The sequence below is a fragment of the Mobula hypostoma genome, chromosome 6, assembly GCF_963921235.1.
Source record: "Mobula hypostoma chromosome 6, sMobHyp1.1, whole genome shotgun sequence".
Lineage (NCBI taxonomy): Eukaryota > Metazoa > Chordata > Chondrichthyes > Myliobatiformes > Myliobatidae > Mobula > Mobula hypostoma.
The window spans coordinates 54,244,713-54,265,440 of NC_086102.1; the positions used below are offsets into that span (position 1 = coordinate 54,244,713).

Below are 20,728 nucleotides of genomic sequence, written 5' to 3' on the forward strand. Positions count from 1 at the left end.
GTCAAGATAATTTTAGTAGATTATCAGAAACACTTCTACTATAATTTATGCCATTTCTTTCAGTACCCTGGTATGCATTCCATGAGGACCAGGGGCCTGACCTACTTCTAAGGCCACTAGTTTGGTGCAGCACTACCTCTTTAGTATTAACGACTGTATCAAGGTCTTCACCTGCCATTGCATCCATTAGATTAGATTCAACTTTATTGTCATTGGGCCGAGTACAGATACAAAGCCAATGAAATGCAGTTCGCATCTAACCAGAAATGCAAAGAATAGTGTTATATACAAAATAACTGCGAATAAAAAGTAACTGCTGCAGCACACAAATATAAAAGTACTGAGACAGTACAATATGGGTGCAATACTGCTGAGCGCTGTGATGTGAGGTTCAGCAGTGTCACAGCCTCAGGGAAGAAGCTCTTCCTCAGCCTGCTGGTGCGGGAGCGGAGGCTCCTGTAGCGCCTACCAGATGGGATGAGAGTAAAAAGTCCATGGTTAGGGTGAGATGCATCCTTGATAATGCTTTTTGCCCTGCCCAGGCAGCACTTATGGTAGATGTTCTCAATGGTGGGGAATCGGGTGCCGATAATCCGCTGGGCAGTTTTCACCACACGCTGGAGTGCTTTGCGGTCCGATATGGGACAATTGCCACACCACACTGAGATATAGTTGGTGAGTATGCTCTCAATGGTACAGTGGTAAAAGTCCGTCAGTGCCCTGGGACAGAGGTGAGCTTTCTTGCTGCTCCGCAGGAAATAAAGGCGCTGTTGCGCCTTTTTGATCAGGATGGAGGAGTTCAGGGACCAGGTGAGATCCTCGGAAATGTGGACACCAAGGAATTTGAAGCTTGATACACGCTCCGCTACAGCTCCATTGATGTAGATGTGGACGTGATGTGAGTGTGGCTCCTAGCATGCCTGAAGTCCGCTATGATTTCCTTGCTCTTCTGGGTGTTAAGGGCCGGATTGTTGTTGGCACACCATGCGGTCAGGTGCTGGACCTCATCCCTGTAGGCCGTCTCGTCATCCCCTCTGATCAGGCCAACCACCGTGGTGTTGTCTGCAAACTTGATGATGGAGTTAGAACCATGTACAGGAACGCAGTCATATGTGAAAAGGGAGTACAGAAGAGAGCTCAGCACACAGCCTTGAGGCACACCAGTGTTCATGGTGAGAGTGGAGGAGGAGAGGTTGTCTAACTTAACTGATTGAGGTCTGTTAGTCAGAAAGTCCAAGGTTCAATTGCAGAGGGATGATGAGCATTATATCTCTCTTTGCCATATTTGAGATGTCCTCCATCGTGAAAAGTGACACAATATAATCATTCAAAGCCTCAGCCATCTCCACATTACCCACTATTAATTTGCCTTCTCATCTTCCAAGGAGCCTACATTCACTTTACATAATTACAAAAAAAAAATACTGTTTTAAATTTTACTTTACTCTCATAATCTATATTGTCTTATTGCTTGCTTAGCGGATTCTTTTTTTTGTGATACAGCCTGGTAATAGGTCCTTCCAGCCCAAAGAGCCCACAATGTCCAATTAGACACGTGTGACCAATTAATCTATTAACCAGTATGTCTTTGGAATATGGGAGGAAACCCACGAGGTCATGAGGAAGACACACAAACTCCTTCAGACATCGGCGGAATTGACACCAGATCGCTGGCTCTGTCATAGCATTACGCTAACTGCTACTCTACCTACCATTTGGCTCAACCCACGCTAACTGTTCTTGCTTTTAACTAGAATATAATTTTCTTGAGCACTGTGAAAAAATCTGATTTCCACTGTTCCACAAATTTCCCACATATAGTACGTGTACACGAACAAACCCACCCTGACTCAGGCATCCGTTAGTCCTGCAAGACCATGGATCTGCACCTGGGAAGTCTTTACTGTCCAGGGCGCAGGCCTGGGCAAGGTTGTATGGAAGACCAGCAGTTGCCCATGCTGCAAGTCTCCCCTCCCCACGACACCGATGTTGTCCAAGGGAAGGGCATTCGGACCCATACAGCTTGGCATTAGTGTCGTTGCAGAGCACCGTGTGGTTAAGTGCCTTGCTCAAGGACACAACACGCTGCCTCGGCTGGGGCTCGAACTCACGACCTTCAGGTCGCTAGTCGAATGCCTTAACCACTTGGCCACGTGCCCACTACTTAGTCATAATACATGGGTTTTAGATTGAAAATGGTTGTTGTGATGTATATAGTGTGGTGGATAGTGCTTGTGGCTCTCACTTTAGCTTCTACTGCTGGCTAGCAGACTTGCACATCCATCTCTCCATTTGGCAAGTCTCTCCCTGCCAGTATACGGCCTCTCCAACAGCAAGCCTCATGTACTGCCCTCTCACTGGCGACACACAGAAACGGACTCCTTTCAGACAAAGGCTGAACTACAGAAGACGGGGAGGACATCTGGCCCCTGCACATGCAGCACGCTGACGCACTGGTGTGTAGACACGCCCTGGTGCTTGTGAACCAGATCCCCAGCTATGGGTAAATAGCCCCACTACATTGTGAGAGGCGAGGAGAGGCGACGATGACGTAAGTGAACTCAGACAGCAAATCCAGAGTGGAGTGCCTAAGACAGCTGGACACCATTGAACATCCTTACGGCAGCTCCTGCAGCCAAGCTGGTGGATTACACTGGTGAAGCAGAGAGAGGGATCTTGACAACTGGGCATCTCAGGATCTTCATACCTTCCGCCCAGGCTTGTGATCTTGATCATCACCCATTGTCCTTCGAGACAGTCAGATGCCAACCACAGTTTGAACTATTGTACCCTCCAAATGAATGGGATATTCAATCAAACTGTGTTCAGTCTTTCCAAAGGATCCTGAACTATGAGGTAGTTAATGTTAACAGGCTCATTAAATGGGACCAGATCTAAGATATATTTTCCTTTGCATGTTTAGTGATATACTATTCAAGAAATCTTAATCTTTCTTTGAGCATTAAAAAAAACAATAGGATTTTAATAAAAGAGAATATATACGTCATGCCTGCTTAACCTGGAAATTGAACAAAAATCCATAAATGAAGGCTGCTCTTGATGTAATTTTTAGAAAGTAACTACTGCCAAATCTTTCTGCAGCTTCATGTACCAAAATATTGATGGGAATACAAAATCTGGTCTTATTAGATATTAAGTTATATTTAAATATTAAAGTAAGCAAATTAAATATCAATGTCGACGGTGTTGAGATATTGTTTCCATTAAGACAATATGAATGGGAACAAATACTCAGTGCAAATATAGTAACAGTAACAATTAGTAGCTCAGAAGCACAAATCACAAAGTGTAATAATGAGATCTACATTTGTGAGCTGGGAAATACAATAGAAACCCATAAAAATCAATAATATGTTCTCGTTAGACTTTATTACCTTCGTTCAGGAAAGACATTAAGATGATAGAGAGGAAAGAAAAAAATCACTGTGATAACACAACAGCTTTAACAGTGAAGAAGAATGGAAAGAATTTTTATTGAAGTAATTGACTGCACAGGTACTTACAATTTTGCAGAAGCTTTTATTTTCATCGACCAACTTCTTCAATGAAAGGCGCTCTATGAGTTCAGCCTCTCCTAAAGCACCAACACAATCTTGTTTGTTTGCCAATCTAAAATAGACAAAGCATTGATTATATTTCAATTTAACTGTTCATTTTACCAATAGTAATAACATACTTGGTGAATTATCAGACAGTTAGAAAATGGGCTAAATTATCATTTGGGCATTTGCAACTGAACTTCCTGGGATGCTCTAGGGTGATCTCATATTTTTCACATTTCTTGAAGGAAGATTAGTCTTTAAAGGGATTAGACAGTCATTAGTTCATATACAGTGGCATGCAAAAGTTTGGGCACCCCTGGTCAACATTTGTTACTGTGAATAGCCACGCGAGTAAAACATGATCTGATTTCCAAAAAGTATGAAGTTAAAGATGACAGATTTCTTTAATATTTTAAGCAAGATTACTTTTTTTTATTTCCATCTTTTACAGTTTCAAAATAACAAAAAGGGAAAAGGGCCCGAAGCAAAAGTTTGGGCACCCTGCACGGTCAGTACTTAGTAACACTCCCTTTGGCAAGTATCACAGCTTGTAAATGCTTTTTGTAGCCAGCTAAGAGTCTTTCAATTCTTGTTTGGGGGATCTTCACCCATTCTTCCTTGCAAAAGGCTTCGAGGGCCGTGAGATTCTTGGGCCGTCTTGCATGCACTGCTCTTTTGAGGTCTATCCACAGATTTTCAATGATGTTTAGGTCGGGGGACGGTGAGGGCCACGGCAAAACCTTCAGCCTGCGCCTCTTCAGGTCATCCATTATGGATTGTGAGGTGTGTTTAGGTTCATTACCCCGTTGCACAAGCCATCCTCTTTTCGTCGTCAGCTTTTTTACAGACGGTGTGATGTTTGTTTCCAGAATTTGCTGGTATTTAATTGAATTAATTCTTCCCTCTCCCAGTGAAATGTTCCCCGTGCCACTGGCTGCAACACAAGCCCAAAGCATGATCGATCCACCCCCGTGCTTTAACAGTTGGAGAGGTGTACTTTGCATGAAATTCTGCACCCTTTTTTCTCCAAACATACTTTTGCTCATTGCAGCCAAAAAGTTCTATTTTAACTTCATCAGTCCACAGGACTTGTTTCCAACATGTATTAGGCTTGTTTTAGATGTTCCTTTGTAAACTTCTGACGCTGAATTTTGGCCAATGGGCAAAGGTATGTTTGGAGAAAAAAGGGTACCAAAGGAAGGAAACATCATCAAAAGAGCAGTGCATACAAGACGACCCAAGAATCTCACAGAACTAGAAGCCTTTTGCAAGGAAGAATGGGCAAAAATCCCCCAACAAGAATTGAAAGACTCCTAGCTGGCCGCAAAAAATTTGTGGGCAGAACTGAAAAAGCGTGTGCGAGCAAGGAGGCCTACAAACTGTAACCTGACTCAGTTACACCAGTTCTGTCTGGAGGAATGGAACAAAATCCCAGCAATTTACTGTGAGAGGCTTGTGGAAGGCTACCCCAAAGCGTTTGACGCAAGTTAAACAATTTAAAGGCAATGCTACCAAATACTAACAAAGTGTATGTAAACTTCTGACCCATTGGGAAAGTGATGAAAGAAATAAAAGCTGAAATAAATCATTCTCTCTATTATTATTCTGACATTTCACATTCTTAAAATAAAGTAGTGATCCTAACTGAGCTGAGACAGGGAATATTTTCTAGGATTAAATGCCAGGAATTGTGAAATATTGAGTCTAAATGTATTTGGCTAAGATGTATGTAAACTTCTGACTTCAACTATGTATAATAATCTCAGCAATTAGGCTTCAAAGGAAATTTTATACACAAATTTAGACATGTTTCGATGAAACAACATATTTTTGCATTTTAGCTTTGAGCATAATTTAAAAAAAAACCTCTGCTTGCATCTGAGCAGCTGTCCATGCCTCGATAAGGCCACCCTCGGGTTGCAGGAGCAACATCTTATATTCCATCTGCATAGCCTCCAACCAGATTGTTCCCCACTCTGGCCCCCTCGCTCACCTTCTCTGCCTATCACCTCTACCTGGGTCCCCTCCTCCTACCCTTTCTCCTATGTCCACCTCTCTCCCATCAGATTCCTTCCTCTCCCTCTCTTTACTTTTCCTACCCACTTGGCTTCACCTATTACCTTCCAGCTATCCTTCCCCTCTCTCTACCTTTTTATTTTGTCATCTCTTCCACCCTACCCCACCTCTGCATTTCCCATCCTCAAGAAGGGTCTCAGCCTGAAATGTCGACGGTTCATGCATTTCCATAGATGCTGCCTGACCAGCATTTTGTGTGTGTTGCTTTGGATTTACAGCATCTGCAGAATTTATTGTGTTTAAGATTCATGGTAAGTTGATGCAAAGCATTTTTGTGCATAAAGCTGGTGGATATTTAAATAGAAAGAAAAAAGAAATTAGCTTTATTTGTCACATGTACAAGAAAACATTGAAACAGACAGTGAAGTGTATCGTTTGCATCAAATAAAATCAGCAAGGATTGTGCTACGCAGCCCAAAAGCATCATCATGCTTCTCCAAAACACTGATTTTATTTGTTTCATATTTCAAGTAATTTTGAAATCTGCAATAGAATATATTTTTCTCTTATGTCAAGCACTGTACATTATAAAGACAATTCATTTTTAGAACAAGGTAGGAAATTAAGATGTCTGGGCTGTTCTTACATTTTGATTCTTTTTTAAATATTGTTGCATCCGACAGTTTAATTCTAGATTAGCCTATAATTGTATCTTTCTTTGCATTCTAACAATTAAAATACAAAGTATAATTCTAGAAAGTTCTGTATGCTTCTTTACTCTGAAATTACTTACATAAGTGCATACTCATTGGTTAACATTGCACTACCAGTATTGCATAGCTGCTTTCTAACTGGTTAAATCTTATCTATAGATTTAAATGGATTTTTCCTTATCCGAAGGTACAAAACAGCTGAACACAAAGCAGCGCCATCTTAAACTTCTTGAATTTAAGACTTCTGCTTCTACCTCCTGCTCCTGCTTCTTTCAACACTTAATAAAATGATCGTGAAGGAACAAGTTTTGCCCCCATTTTCTAACTTCTGAAAGAACCTTGGATTTTAACATCAAAATCCAACAAGTGCCGAAGTCAGCAGCACGGTTGTGGAGATTCAGAACTTGCAACAATCAAAGCCAAAAGTGAAATTGTCAGCGCCTAAACAAAAGCGGTAAGAATTTCCTCTTTATGTTCTAAATTATCTGAGAGAGAATTAGTTCTGACTTCAACATCGTCGGATGGGTGTTAGGAGTGAGGACTGCTACACTGCTCTTTTAAAGAAATGCAACTCAGTAGATCCGCGTGCAAAACTGGTCGAGTGTGGATTAAATATGCAAGCTGATAGACTGTCAAAAATGAAATTTATACAAGCAGTGGAGCACAGATAAACAGATAATAAACTTGCACAAGCCAGCAGAGTGCATGAGAGAATTTACATACTTACAAGCTGGCAGAGCATTAAGAGAAAAAAATACACTTGGGTTGCAGGACAACTTATTAAAATTTTGGCTGTAATACTATAAATACTTCAAGATCACCAAATAATAAAAAGAGCGTACAAATTAAGATCGAATTAAAGCAACGTCCGAAGTCGAAAAACCAACTACAGAATCTCCAGTTACATGGGAACAGATATTTGAGCATTTGAGCTCCTACTTGAAAAAAACATTCCATTTGTTAAGTTTAATGCGAGAAACTGGACGGAATATATGATCAATATTGAATCTAATGAAACATAGCTCCTAAATGATACCATGAAAGCACGGGATAAAATCCAGAAAACACCTGCTACTGATTTAGAGATAAAACCGCATGGTCAGTATGATCGAATGTGTAAGCGATTCAAAGGGATAACAGGACAAGTAAGGTCTTTTACTAATCAAAAGAAATGCGAACCTTGCTATAAACTACAGAAACAGCATGATAGAGACAGTTATAAAGCATAAAAAGCAAATCAGTGCATTAACTAAACAAGCAAAGTAGCAATACACTTGTAGGATTTTGTGAATAAAACATGAGTCATTTTATGAGCTTGAAAGCCGCAACCCTTTACTTCCAATACAAGCAAAACCAAAAGCAGTTGCCTTACACTGACATCATTATGTCAGACACCATCTCTTAAAGTGAACACAACAGTTAATGAAGTGGTTTGTGAATTATGTAGAATAGTTTCTATTTATGAACAATATGTAACAATAAATAATTACTTCCATAGTAATTCAATTGAAGTGTACTCTGCCAAGCTCAGAAGCAAAATAAAACGAAATGTTAAAAGTGCAGCCACGACTTCAAGTGGGTGGTCCTGCCAGTGATGCTACTGCTAGTGCTCCACCCGAGGAAACACCTACTTCTGAAGCTCCGTCCAAGGAATGAAAACTCACATTGAACAATTGAGTCTCCCCATACAGCACCACCATCCAAACTCTTGAGAATCTCACCTAATATCGGGCAGACTCCGGAAACAGTGACACCACCTGAACTCTGAGGAATTACAGGATGGACGTGACAAAAACGCTATAGCAGCCCTGACCGACTCAACGGAGAATGACAGTGATGGAACAATAACATTGACAGCTATGTTACAGCTTGCTCCAATGAAGACCAAAGGAGCGAAGACACGTAGGACTGAAGAGGAAACCAATGTAAGTCAATATATTGACAAGTCAGTGGCAGATCCATCAACAATTGCTCAACTACTCCGGTCTGCTGAAGGACAGAAAGTCCTCAAACTCTTAGTTAAGAGCAACTCAGTGTTTCAAACTTTAAAGGTGACATTCTGTTCTGCATCTGCATTGTATCCCTGATACAGGTAAACATTTACCTTGTATGTCAACAAGAAACACATGATGGCAGTCTCAACTCAGAACATGGAAACTGACAGTGTGCTGTTGATTGTTACTCCAATCATCTGATTCTGTATACCGATGAGTAAGTGTGTGCCTCCATGTACCCCGAAACAGCATCTTTAACAATCAACTCCAACATCTCCCAACCACTGACGTCAGGCTAACTGGCCTATAATTCCCTTTCTTCTGCCTCCCTCATTTCTTGGAAGAGTGGGGTGACATTTGCAATTTTCCAGTCCTCCAGAACAATGTCAGAATATAGTGATTTTTGAAATATCATTAATAATGCCTCCACAATCTCTTCAACTACATTTTTCAGAACCTTGGGTGTAGTCCATCTGGTCCAAGTGACTCAACTACCTTTCGACCTTTCAGCTTCCCAAGCCCCTTCTTCCTAGTAATAGCAACCATACTCACTTTTGCCCTGACATTCTCAAACTTCTGGCATACTGCTAGTGTCTTCTCATAGTGAACACTGATGCAAAGTACTTATTACATCTCCAGCATCTTTTTCCAGCAGTCTAGTATCTACTCTCACCTCTTTTACCAACGTTAAAACATTTGGCATCCTCTTTGACATTATTGGATATAGTGTACCTTCATATTTCATCTTTTTGCTCCTTATGGCATTTTTAGTTGCCTTCTGCAGATTTTCAAAAGCTTCCCAACCCACTATCTTCCCACTATTTTTTGCTCTATTATATGCCATCTCTTTTGCTTTTACGTTGGCTTTGACTTCCCTTGTTAACCACGGTTGTGTCATCCTGCCTTGTTGTTTCTGAAACTGGAATGCTGGCATCAGGAAGCATGGTTCCTGGTACCTCTGTGCAACAGGCAGAACAGAAAACTTTGATCGAAGCCTGTAAGGAAGATCAGCGAATATCTCCACTGATTCCTCCAACCTGAGCATGCAAGGGGAATAAATACTACACCTGCCCCTACACCAAAGGATCACTACTATTTAGGGCACAAAACAGTCCTTCCAGGTGAGGCGACACTTCACCTGTGAGACTTTTGGGGTCATATACTGTGCCCAGTGCTCCTGGTGTGGCTGCATAGATAATCGGTGAAACCCCAACGTAGATTGGGAGACTGCTTCACCGAGCACCTATGCTCAGTCCACCAGAAGAAGCAGGATCTCCCAGTGGCCACCCATTTTAATTCCATTTCCCATTCTGATACATCAATCCTCTACTATGGCGATGAGGCCACACTCAAGGTGGAGGAACAACACCTTATATTCTGTCAGGGCAACCTCCAAACTGATGGCATGAACATCAATTTCTTAAACTTCCAGTAATGGCCCCTCACCTTCACCATTCCTCATCCCCTTTTCCCTCTCTCACCTCATCGCCTCCCTCTGGTGCTCCTCCCCCCTTTTCTTTCTTCCATGGCCTTCTGTCCTCTCCTATCAGACTCCCCCTTCTCCAGCCCTGTATCTCTTTCAACTTCCCATCTCTTTACTTCATCCTTCCCCCTCCTGGTTTCACCTATCACCTTGTGTTTCTCTCTTGCCTCTCCCATCTTTTTTTCTCCAGTCCTGTAAGAGGGTCTCGGCCTGAAATGTCAGCTATACTTTTTTTCCCCACAGATACTGCCTGGACTGCTGAGTTCCTCCAACATTTTGTGTCTGTTGCCCCGATCAAGAATGACCAGTTAATACAAGAACTCTTGAATGTCATAATTCAAGTAACGCAAAGAAACTTCCAGAGCTTTCCAGAATTATACTTTGTATTACCAGTAGAAGCATATTAAACTGAGCATTGGTTTTTCCATACCACACTGTGATGCAACCAGTTAGGATACTCATCATTGATCATCTACAGAAGTTAGTCAAAGTTCTTGGTGTCATGCCAAATCTACACAAACTTCTAAGTAGAGGTGCTGTTACACCACCTATATGAAGACCCAGGAGAGATGCTCTGATATGTTAGTGCAAAAGAATTTAAAGCAACTGACCCTCTCCAGCTTCATTCTCTAATGAGGGATGTCTCATGGACCTCTGGCTCCTTCCTGCTCAATAATCAGCTTTTTGGTTTTGCTAATTTTGAATGAGAGATGGTTGCTGAGGCACCATTCAACCAGATTCTCCATCTCCCTCCTACATGCTGATTCATCAGTACCTTTGATTCGACCAACAACTGTGCTGTCGTGAGCAAACTTAAATACGCCATTGGAGCTGCACTTAGTGACACAATCATAAGTATAAAACGAGTAGAGCAGAGGGCGAAGCACACAGCCCTAACATGCATCTGTGCTGATGGTGAGCATGCAGGAAATGATGTTGCCAACACAACACAAAATAATCTGCAGATGCTGGGAGCAAAGCAACACTCACAACACGCTGGAGGAACTCAGCAGGTCGGGCAGCATCCGTGGAAACGACAAATCGACGTTTTGGGCCGGAACCCTTCGTCAGGACTGTAAAGGGCCTCTGCCCCTTCCCTCTACAGTCCCGACGAAGGGTTCCGGCCTGAAACGTCGACTCATTGTTTCCACGGATGCTGTCCAACCTGCTGAGTTCCTCCAGCATGTTGTGAGTGTTGAGATGATGTTGCCAATCTGCACAATTGGGGTCGACTAGTGAGGAAATTAAGGATCCGGTTGCACAGGGAGCTACCAGGATCATGGAGCTTAGTGATGAATTTCATTGGGGACGACAATGTTGGATACTGAGCTGTAGTCAATGAAGAGCATCCTGACATGTGCATATTCATTGTCCATGTGTTCCAGAATTGAGTGATGAACCAATGAAATGGCATCTCTGGTTGATCGGTTGTGACTGTAGGCAAACTGTAATGGATCCAGGTCACTCCTCAGGCAAGATTTGATATGCTTCCTGACTGACCTCTCAAAGCATATCATCACAGCGGATGTAGGTGATACAGGATAGTAGTCATTGCGGCAAGTTGCCATGTTCTTCCTGAGCAATATTATGATTGATTCCTGCTAGAAGTAGGTGGGTACCTCAGATTGCTGAAGTGAGAAGTTGAAGATGTCCAATCTCTTACTTTGGCAACCTGAGGTAGTTTTGTAATGAGACTTGCACAAGTGTTCAGTACTTGGCCAGTTACGCTGTCTGGACCAGATGCTTTCTGTAGATTGACCACCCCCCCCCCCCCGAAAGGATGGTCTCACATCGGCCTCAAGAGACTTAAGATCACAGGGTCACCAGGAATTGTGGGGATTCATGAAGATGTCTCCATATTCTGTCAGTCAAAGCAAGAATAGCTTTCAGCCTATCAGGGAACAAAACCTGGTTACTACGGAAAGCGAGGGAAGAAATTATGTGCTTTTAGTGATGATCTTTGCTTGCACACAGGCCACACGAGTAGTGGTACCAGAGGAAGGCAACTGCTATTCCTTTGTAAAAGAAAAGCAACCGGGATTATCCTGGGAATTATAGACCAGTCAGCCTTACTTCAGTGGTAAGCAAACTATTGGAGAGGATTCTTAGAAACAGGATTTACAACCATTTGAATAAACATAGCCTGATTAGGGATAGTAGGCATGGCTTTGCGGGGGGGGGGGGGGTGGGCAGCAGCAGGTCCTGCCTCACAAGCCAGACTAAATTCTTCAAGGAAGTGACAATGAAGGTAGAACGGTGGATACAGTATCAACATAAATGAATTTTAAGAAGGAATTTGACAAGCTTCCCTTAGGCAGGCTCATTCAGAAAGTCAGGAGGCATTGGATCCAGGGAATCTTGACTGTGTGGATTCAGAATTGGCTTGCTCACAGAAGGCATAAGGTGATAGTTGAGGGGGTGTATTCTGCCTGGAAGTCCATGACTAATGTTCCACAGTAATCAGTTCTGGGACTCAAATGCTTTGTGATATTTATAAATGACTTAGATGAGGAAGTGGAAGGGTGGGTTAGAAAGGTGCAGACGACACAAAGATTGGTAGCACTCTGCACAGTGTAGAAAGCTGTCGTAGGTTACTAGGACATTAATAGGATGCAGAGCTGGGCTGAGAAGTGCTAGATGGAGTTCAATCCGGAAAAATGTGAATGATAAACTTTGGAAAGTCAAAGCTGAAGGCAGAGTGCAGGACTAGTGGCAGGATTCTTAGCAGTATGGAGGAACAGAAGGATCTTGGGGTCAATATCGAGAGATCCCTCAAAGTTGTCACGCACGTTGAGAGAATGGTTAAGACGCCATGTGGTATGTTGGTCTTCATAAGTCAGTGGTTTGCGTTCAAGAGCAAGAAGGTACTGTTGCAGCTTATAAAACTCTGGTTAGACCACCCTTGAAGTATTGTTTCAATGTTGGTCACCTCATTAAAGGCAGGATATGACATTTACAAGGATGCTGCCTGGATTAGAGAGCATGCCCTATGTGGAAAGGTTGAGTGTGCTAGGGCTTTTCTCTTTGGAGCAAAGAAGAACAAGAGGAGGTTTGATGGGGATGTTTACCTTGATAGGACGCATAGTTAAAGTGGACAGCTAGTGCCTCCCCTCCCCCCAAAAAAATGTGGAAATAGCTAGTAGGACAGGCCAAAATTTTAAGATGATTGGAGGAAAGTATAGGGGATGTCAGAGATTGCGTTATTTAAAAAACACAGAGTGGTAAGTACATGAAACACACCGCCAGGGATTGTGGTAGAGGCAGATACATTAGAAACTCTTAGATAGGCACAAGAATGAAAGAAAAATGGAGCACTATGTGAAAGGAAGGGGCTAGACTGATCTTAGAGTAGGTTAAAATGTTGGGGAAACATCATGGTCCATGGGCCTGTACTGTCTGTATTGTTCAATGCTCTATGTTCAAAACTGCAGTCCCTTTTTATGTGCAAGTAACAATCAGTTCAACGTTACTTTAAAGGCACATTCTAGCCTATCTAATCAATTTCAAAGCTTTTGCTTTTAAAGAGAAATAGAACTAGAAGCAAAAAGGTTCAACGTCACTGGCACTTGTTGCGAAATTTGTTGTTTTGTGGCAGCAGTACAGTGTAATACATAAAAACTATAAATTACAATAAGTACATATAAAAAAATTAACTAAGTAGTGCAAAAAAGTGATTTAAAAAACCATACTGATTTAGTGTGCATGGGTCCATTGTCCATTCAAAAATCTGATAGCAGAGTGGAAGAAGCTGCTCCTCAAAACATTGAGTGCCTGTCTTCCAGCTCCTGTACTTCCTCCTCGATTTTAGCAATGAGGAGAGGGAATGTCCAACGTGAAGGGAGTCCTTAATGATGGATGCTGCCTCTCAGACTTTACCTTTTGAGGGTATCCTGGATGCTGGAGAGGCTAGTACCCATGATAGCGCCAGCTGAGTTTACAACTTCCTGCAGCTTTTTCTAATCTTGAGCAGTGGCTCTTTCCATATCAGATGATGATACAACTCGTTAGAATGTTCTTCATGATACATCTGTAAAAGTTTGCAATTGTCTTTGGTGACACACCAATTCTCCACAAACTCCTAACGAAATACAGCTGCTGTTGTGCCTTCTTTGTAATGGCATCAATATGTTGGGTCCAGGATGGATCCTCAACAATGTTGACATCCAGGGTCTTGAAACTGCTCACACTTTCCACTTCTGATCCCTCAATGAGGACTGGTGTGTGTTCTCCTCACTTCCCCTTCCTGAAGTCCACAATCAATTCCTTGGTCTTACTGGTACTGAGTGCAAGGTTATTGCTGTGTTACCACTCAGTTTAACTCTGATATTAAAGAGAATTTCTCCACTTTGGATTTCTTGAGTCATAGAAAAATACAATACAGAAACAGGCCCTTCAGCCCATATAGTCCATGCCAAACCATTTAAACTGCCAATTTCTTTCCACCTGCGCCGGGACTATAGGTACTCCTACCATCAATGTATGTATCTGAACTTCTCTTAAACATTGAGATCGAGCTTACATGCACCACCTGTGCTGGCAGCTCATTCCAGTGAAGAAGTTTCCTTCATATTCCCCTTAAGCTTTTCACCTTTCACCCTTAAGCCATGACCTCTAGTTGTAGTCCCACCCAACCTCGATTTAAAAAGCCTGCTTGCATTTACCCTATTTATACCCATCAATGTTGTATACCTCCATCAAATCTCCTCTTAATCTTATACATTCCAAGGGATAAAGTCCTAACCTATTCAATCTTTCCTAATAACTCAGGTCTATACAGGATAAATATCAGCACAACAATAGTACTGATTTTTCCTTACTTTCTACACAAGGCCGGAGTTAGCTTAGCTAATTTATATAATTTCAGATATTTGACACTTGATGCTGTTTATACGCAAATGAAAAATGAATAATGTCACAATTGCATTACAAGTTCTTTTCACAGACATGGTTCACCAAATAAAGGCTTTGCCTTCATGAAACCACATTTCATTCTTTTAGCATGCTGCTAACTTATTATTTTACCAGTTAAATGCTAGATTAAATTAGGAGATAAAAAAAGTAGTTTACAAGGAGCTACTGGATTTCTGCAGTAACCTAAAGCCCAAAAAATACCCAGGGTCACACACTACTGGAAACTGTAGCAGTCATATACAAGATAGGATAAATGAATGAACAATAGGGCATTGGTAATAGACAAGCTTGACTCAGTACGCCATGAGCATCTGCATTTCCAGCTTCACTGCTCTTAGTTGCACTGGAAATGAGGCGCAAACCTAATTCCTAATCGATAGGCCCTCACGACTTTCCTGGCCATAAATAGCAAACTCTGCGTACAAAACTGCCTAGTACCTCAAGACATCAAATTACTGTGAACATCTTCAATATTCATTAACATTCAGTATCAGACAAAATCTATTAAAAATTAATAAAGAAACATTTCCCCAAAAAATCTAATTTTAATGCATTTAAAGACTAAAACATACTTAAACACAACACACTAGAGGAACTCAGCAGGTCGGACAGCATCCGTGGAAAAGATCAGTCGACATTTCAGGCCGGAACCCTTTGTCCTGACGGGTTCCAGCCCAAAACGTCGACCAATCTTTTCCACGGATGCTGTCCGACCTGCTGAGTTCCTCTAGCGTGTTGTGTTCTAGTGTTGCTTTGACCCCAGCATCTGCAGATAAACAGAATTAATCAGATTAATTACACATAACCTACATTACTGTTTCTCTCAGAAACATTCTTCTTCACTGGAATCAACAGAATCACTACTTTATCTTCGAGACTAAAATGGAAAAATAGTCTGCTGACAGTATTTACCATTGTTACTGCTGGGAAACTATACGAAATTGGCAGTCTACGTCAGAGTGTAGTCAGAACAACAAAGCGAGAACCTTTCAGGAAGTTTATCACTTCTGCATTCACGTGAAATTCCCTCAAGAGCGCTCTGAATTCTCAGTCTTATCCCTCCCGCCAACAATAACTGTGCCCACTGACACAACTTATTCCATTAATTCTGTAAAGATGTTTTGACAATGAGTCAGCTATTTTACTGCAACACACAAGTCATCTAGAAATGAATAATGAAGTGGTATGTAACGCTCAGTTATATTGGCTCATATATGTCCAGGGGAAATCCCACCCAGCACCTGCCTCAACGCTTCCCATGGAGTCGGTTACCGCCCAAATCAAGCCCAAACATCAATCATCAGCCAGCACACCCAGTAAATTTTACCAAGTACACTTTATAGATATTACTAATTCTATGACATTAATATAAATTCCATACAGAAAAGGAAGTAATGAAAAAAAAGGCGCCAACACTTATCAAAGTCCGAGTTCTTCGCACGCAACTGTTGGAGCTCAATCGATTCCGGACGACCACCCGAATCCTGTCGACTCACGGCTCGGGATCACCCGAAGTGATCGATCGCAGCCTCTCCACACGTCCACCGTCCTCGTCTCTCCTCCGACTCCCCGCCCAAAAGCCCCGTCCACAGTCATATGATACAGCATTATATCCGAAAACAAAACGATACATGACCACACATTGGCTAATAGCACCCTATCTATAATAACCCAAGCAACTGTCTAGCTAGAGACTTTCTCAGCATTCCCCAGTATAACATAACAAAAGAAGCCATTTTAAATTTAACAAAAAGATCCAGTACAGTTAATATGAAATATTACATTGTAAAACTCAGCTGTCTACATAATAATTGAAATGTTTGCTTTTCTCCTTTGTTTGAATTTGTTAAGCTGACATGATAAATCCAAAGCCTTGATCATAATGGCCCAAGATCAAGTATTTCCATTCTGTGCCCTACAGCAAAACAGGAAATTTTACAATTGAGTCTGGAGAAGCAGAGGAGCCCAGAGGTTTAGCTACTAGAGATTCAGCTTCTTGCTATCAGACATAATACTGCACTGCGTGTTATTACTTTTCCAGGAATTGGAGGAAGTAAACATTGCAAAGAGATAGGCTTTGTTTCATATTCAGATGAGACACTTACACAAGCACAGGTTTTCCAGAAATCCCAGGATGCCTTATGACATCGGTCACAGCTTTTTTAACTATTTCCATTCGAATAATATCACTGGAGTCCACGACGAAAATAACGCCAAATGATTCAGCATAATAGTTCTTCCAGATAGATCTGATATTTCTCCCTCCACCTAAGTCATAAATGGTGACTTCGAATTTCCCCTGTTTTATATCAACTCTTGAAAACCCCACTGTTGGATCTGTAAAATATGGAGGCTCGGTAAAAAAAAAATTTAAGAACTACAGGTGTCAGAAATATGAAATAAAAAAACAAGAAAGCATTTAAATGTTTAAGCAGAGGAAGCATCTGTGGGGAACAGCATCTCAAAGACATGTGGGTTGGTAAATTAATTGGCACTGTAAACTGCCCCAAATGTGTAGATGGTGCAATCTGGATCAGCTGGGGTATAGAGGTAGACGTTGATGAGAATGTAGGAAGAATTTTTTAAAAATTGGGTTAATGTACGACTCCTGGAAATGGGTGGCTGATGGTTGGCATGGACTTGGAGGGCTGCATCTCTCTATGTATATTAGATAACCTGAGGACATCTTAACTCAAAAGCAAATCCATTCACTCAGCATTCTCTGATCTATACCATTCCTAAGCAACAGATACATTTTTAAACCCTCATCACCATTTCAAATCTTTCTATAATTGCATCCATCTTCTTTTCAGTAACTTCTTCAGCATTCTCCCTCAGTATGTCTATATATGGTTTCTCACACAAGAAACTTCATTCCACTTCACCAATGGCAGCTGTACCTTCAACTGCTAAAGCTCTAGAATCTCCTCTTTATATCAAGTTCAAATACATTTATTATCAAAGAATGTATAAATTATACAATCCTGAGATTTGCTTGCTCACAGGAAGCCACAAAGCAAGAAAGCTGGAAGAATTCAGTTAAAGAAAAAAAGTAAAAAGACCAACACCCAAAGCGCAAGGGAAAGAAAAAAAAACACACACAAATCATGCAAACAATTGAAGCGAACGACAATATTCCAAACCAAAATTGAATCCTCAGATCTGAACCACGGAGTAACCCGGAGTCGACCCAAAGCTTTGCTGAGCAGTTAAACATATTAGCAGGCACAGAGCACAGCAGCCAGGGCAGTCTTCAAAGCCTCAATGCTATGGAGAAGAGTGACCATCACAGACAGTGAGCAAAATTGGCCATCACCCCAGATGCCAACACCCTATCTTTCCAGTCTATTTGGGCTGGTGTTTAAATTGACCAATTAGCTAAATAGTGAAAAGCTCTGGAACACGGGTGAAAGGAGTGACCATCACAGAGAACAAGCAAGAATCCGCTCTCGCCTCCGATCTGGGCCAGCGTTTAAATTGTCTAAACAGCAAATTGTACCTCACACTAGGACACAGTGGCAGTGAAAGGCTCCAGGCCTAGACCACACCATCTAGCGATGTGTCCATATTTCGCCATCCAGCCTGAAGCCACTCTCGAGCTCTTCAAATCGGCTCCGCGCCCAGGGAGATCCAACCTCATACCTGGACCAGTTGTACAGGCACCAAATCTCCTCTGTTCATCTAACTTTTCTGTTAGAGAACTGTTTTCTCACAATACTTCTGTAGCTCTTCCCATATTTGGTAGGCTGTTTAAAATCTCCATCTGACCAAGTGTAGGGTCATCTGCTCTAATTCACCTGTGGCTCATCGTCAATTTTCTGTTTCTTTTGATAAACACCCCTATATCTTTATGGTATATTTAAGACATTATACAAAAAGATACAAACTGCTGGACATATTATTGCTTTCAAAAATGGATAGGGGAACAATGAATAAAACAGAAGGTCTACAATAAAGTGAAAGGCTAGAGGAATTAAATGAAATGATGGAATGATGACGGGACAAAAGTCCAGATGAGTTGTAAATGACAAAGGAAATGTCTCAAAATAATAGAAAGGGCAAGATTAATTATGACCAGAATAATGGAATACAATTGATCAGTCAAAGCTTACAAAGTAACTACTCATTAGGTACTCATTAGGCTCCACAACCTTCCATTGAGCTATATCACAGCAACACACATCAAAGTTGCTGGTGAACGCAGCAGGCCAGGCAGCATCTCCAGGAAGAGGTACAGTCGACGTTTCAGGCCGAGACCCTTTGTCAGGACTAACTGAAGGAAGAGTTAGTAAGAGATTTGAAAGTGGGAGGGGGAGGGGGTGATCCAAAATGATAGGAGAAAACAGGAGGGGGAGGGATGGAGCCAAAAGCTGGACAGGTGATTGGCAAAGGGGTTATGAGAGGATCATGGGACAGAAGGCCCAGGGAGAAAGCCAAGGGGGAGGGGAACCCAGAGGATGGGCAAGGGGTACAGCCAGAGGGAGAAAAAGGAGAGTGAGAGAAAGAATGTGTGTATAAAAATAAATAACGAATGGGGTGCGAGGGGGAGATGGGGCATTAGCAGAAGTTAGACACACATTCTTTCTCTCACTCTCCTTTTTCTCCCTCTGACTATACCCCTTGCCCATCCTCTGGGTTCCCCCCCCCCCCACCCCCCTGTCTTTCTCCCTGGGCCTCCTGTCCCATGATCCTCTCATATCCCCTTTGCCAATCACCCGTCCAGCTCCTGGCTCCATCCCTCCCCCTCCTGTTTTCTCCTATCATTTTGGATCTCCCGCTCCCCCTCCCACTTTCAAATCTCTTACTATCTCTTCCTTCAGTTAGTCCTGACGAAAGGTCTCGGCCTGAAACGTCGACTGTACCTCTTCCTAGAGATGCTGCCTGGTCTGCTGCGTTCACCAGCAACTTTGATGTGTGTTGCCTCAATACTCAACATCTGCAGAATTCCTGTTGTTTGTGTGAGGGGTGAACGTCATGAAATAGAAAATTAGCAGGACAGGTTCAGAGTCTAACTACAGACCAAAAAGATGTGTCTCATAATCCAATCTGAATTTAGTCTTCCCAGTGTAGAAGAACTGCAGCTTATTGTCCGTTATACTATGTTAAGCAGAAAATAAGGAAAACATGATTACTAGATTTTAAAATATACCCTTACATCATGTTCTCCAAGAGCCAGCAAGAAAAAGCTACAGGACTTAGAAACACCACAATAGGTTCCGGTGACATCATCGTTCAGAATGGCAGCTTAAATCAACAGCTCCTCTGGAAAAACGCATATTTTGCCCAGTTAATCTATCAAGTATAAGATCTTTTGAAAATATCAGAATTGATAAGGGGGGCAAGAATGGGGAGAAAGAATCGAGATGAAAAAAAGCACCACTGCGGAGCCTATGCAAGAGAGAGGTACAACGCGCGGCTCTCCTACACGTGCGTGTGGCGGCGAAGCTGACGCTGGGCTTCGTGCGGGCGAAGCGGCAAATATGATAAAGATTCTGGAAGAGATAAGGGAAGTCCAAAAAGATATAAAGCAGCAACTCAATGATATAAAGTCAGAGCTCGCCAACGTCAATCAGAAAATAGCGGTGGCAGAGACTCGAATTGAGAAGATGGAAGATCGCGTGCAAGACGTGGAACAGATACTAATTAAGATGATAAAAATATTAAATCAACAGGAAAGTAAATTGCTTGACCAGGAGGGAAGATCGCGACGGAAAAGTATCAGGATTTATAATGTTCCCGAAGGAGCAGAGGGATTGTCGATGACGGACTTTGTAGACAAGCTGCTGCGGGAAGCGCTGGAAATTTCTCAGACTATAGAGACTGAAATTGAAAGGGCGCATCATTCGCTTGTCCAGTGGCCTCCCGGAGACAGAGAAGGTAAACCGCACTCCATAGTACTTAAATTCCTTCGATTCAAAAGCAAGGCGGAGATTCTACGAAGGGCCTGGGGTAAGAAGAAGGTGCTTTGGAACGGGAAGTTAATATACTTCGATCATGATTATCCCCCAGCAATCCTACAGAAACGGAAGGAATATTCCAAAGCGAAAC

The 20,728-nt window shown here is 42.1% G+C and overlaps 1 protein-coding gene across 1 annotated transcript in view; it reads right to left on the minus strand.

The window, feature by feature from the left end:
- The window catches only part of LOC134348054 (ADP-ribosylation factor-like protein 13B), a 38,597-nt gene that overhangs the window by 11,911 nt on the left and 5,958 nt on the right, over window positions 1-20,728 (minus strand). Inside the window, exon 3 of the transcript XR_010018342.1 lies at window positions 3,525-3,630. The gene's annotated coding sequence lies outside the window, so the exon portion shown is untranslated. The remainder of the gene's footprint in view (window positions 1-3,524; window positions 3,631-20,728) is intronic.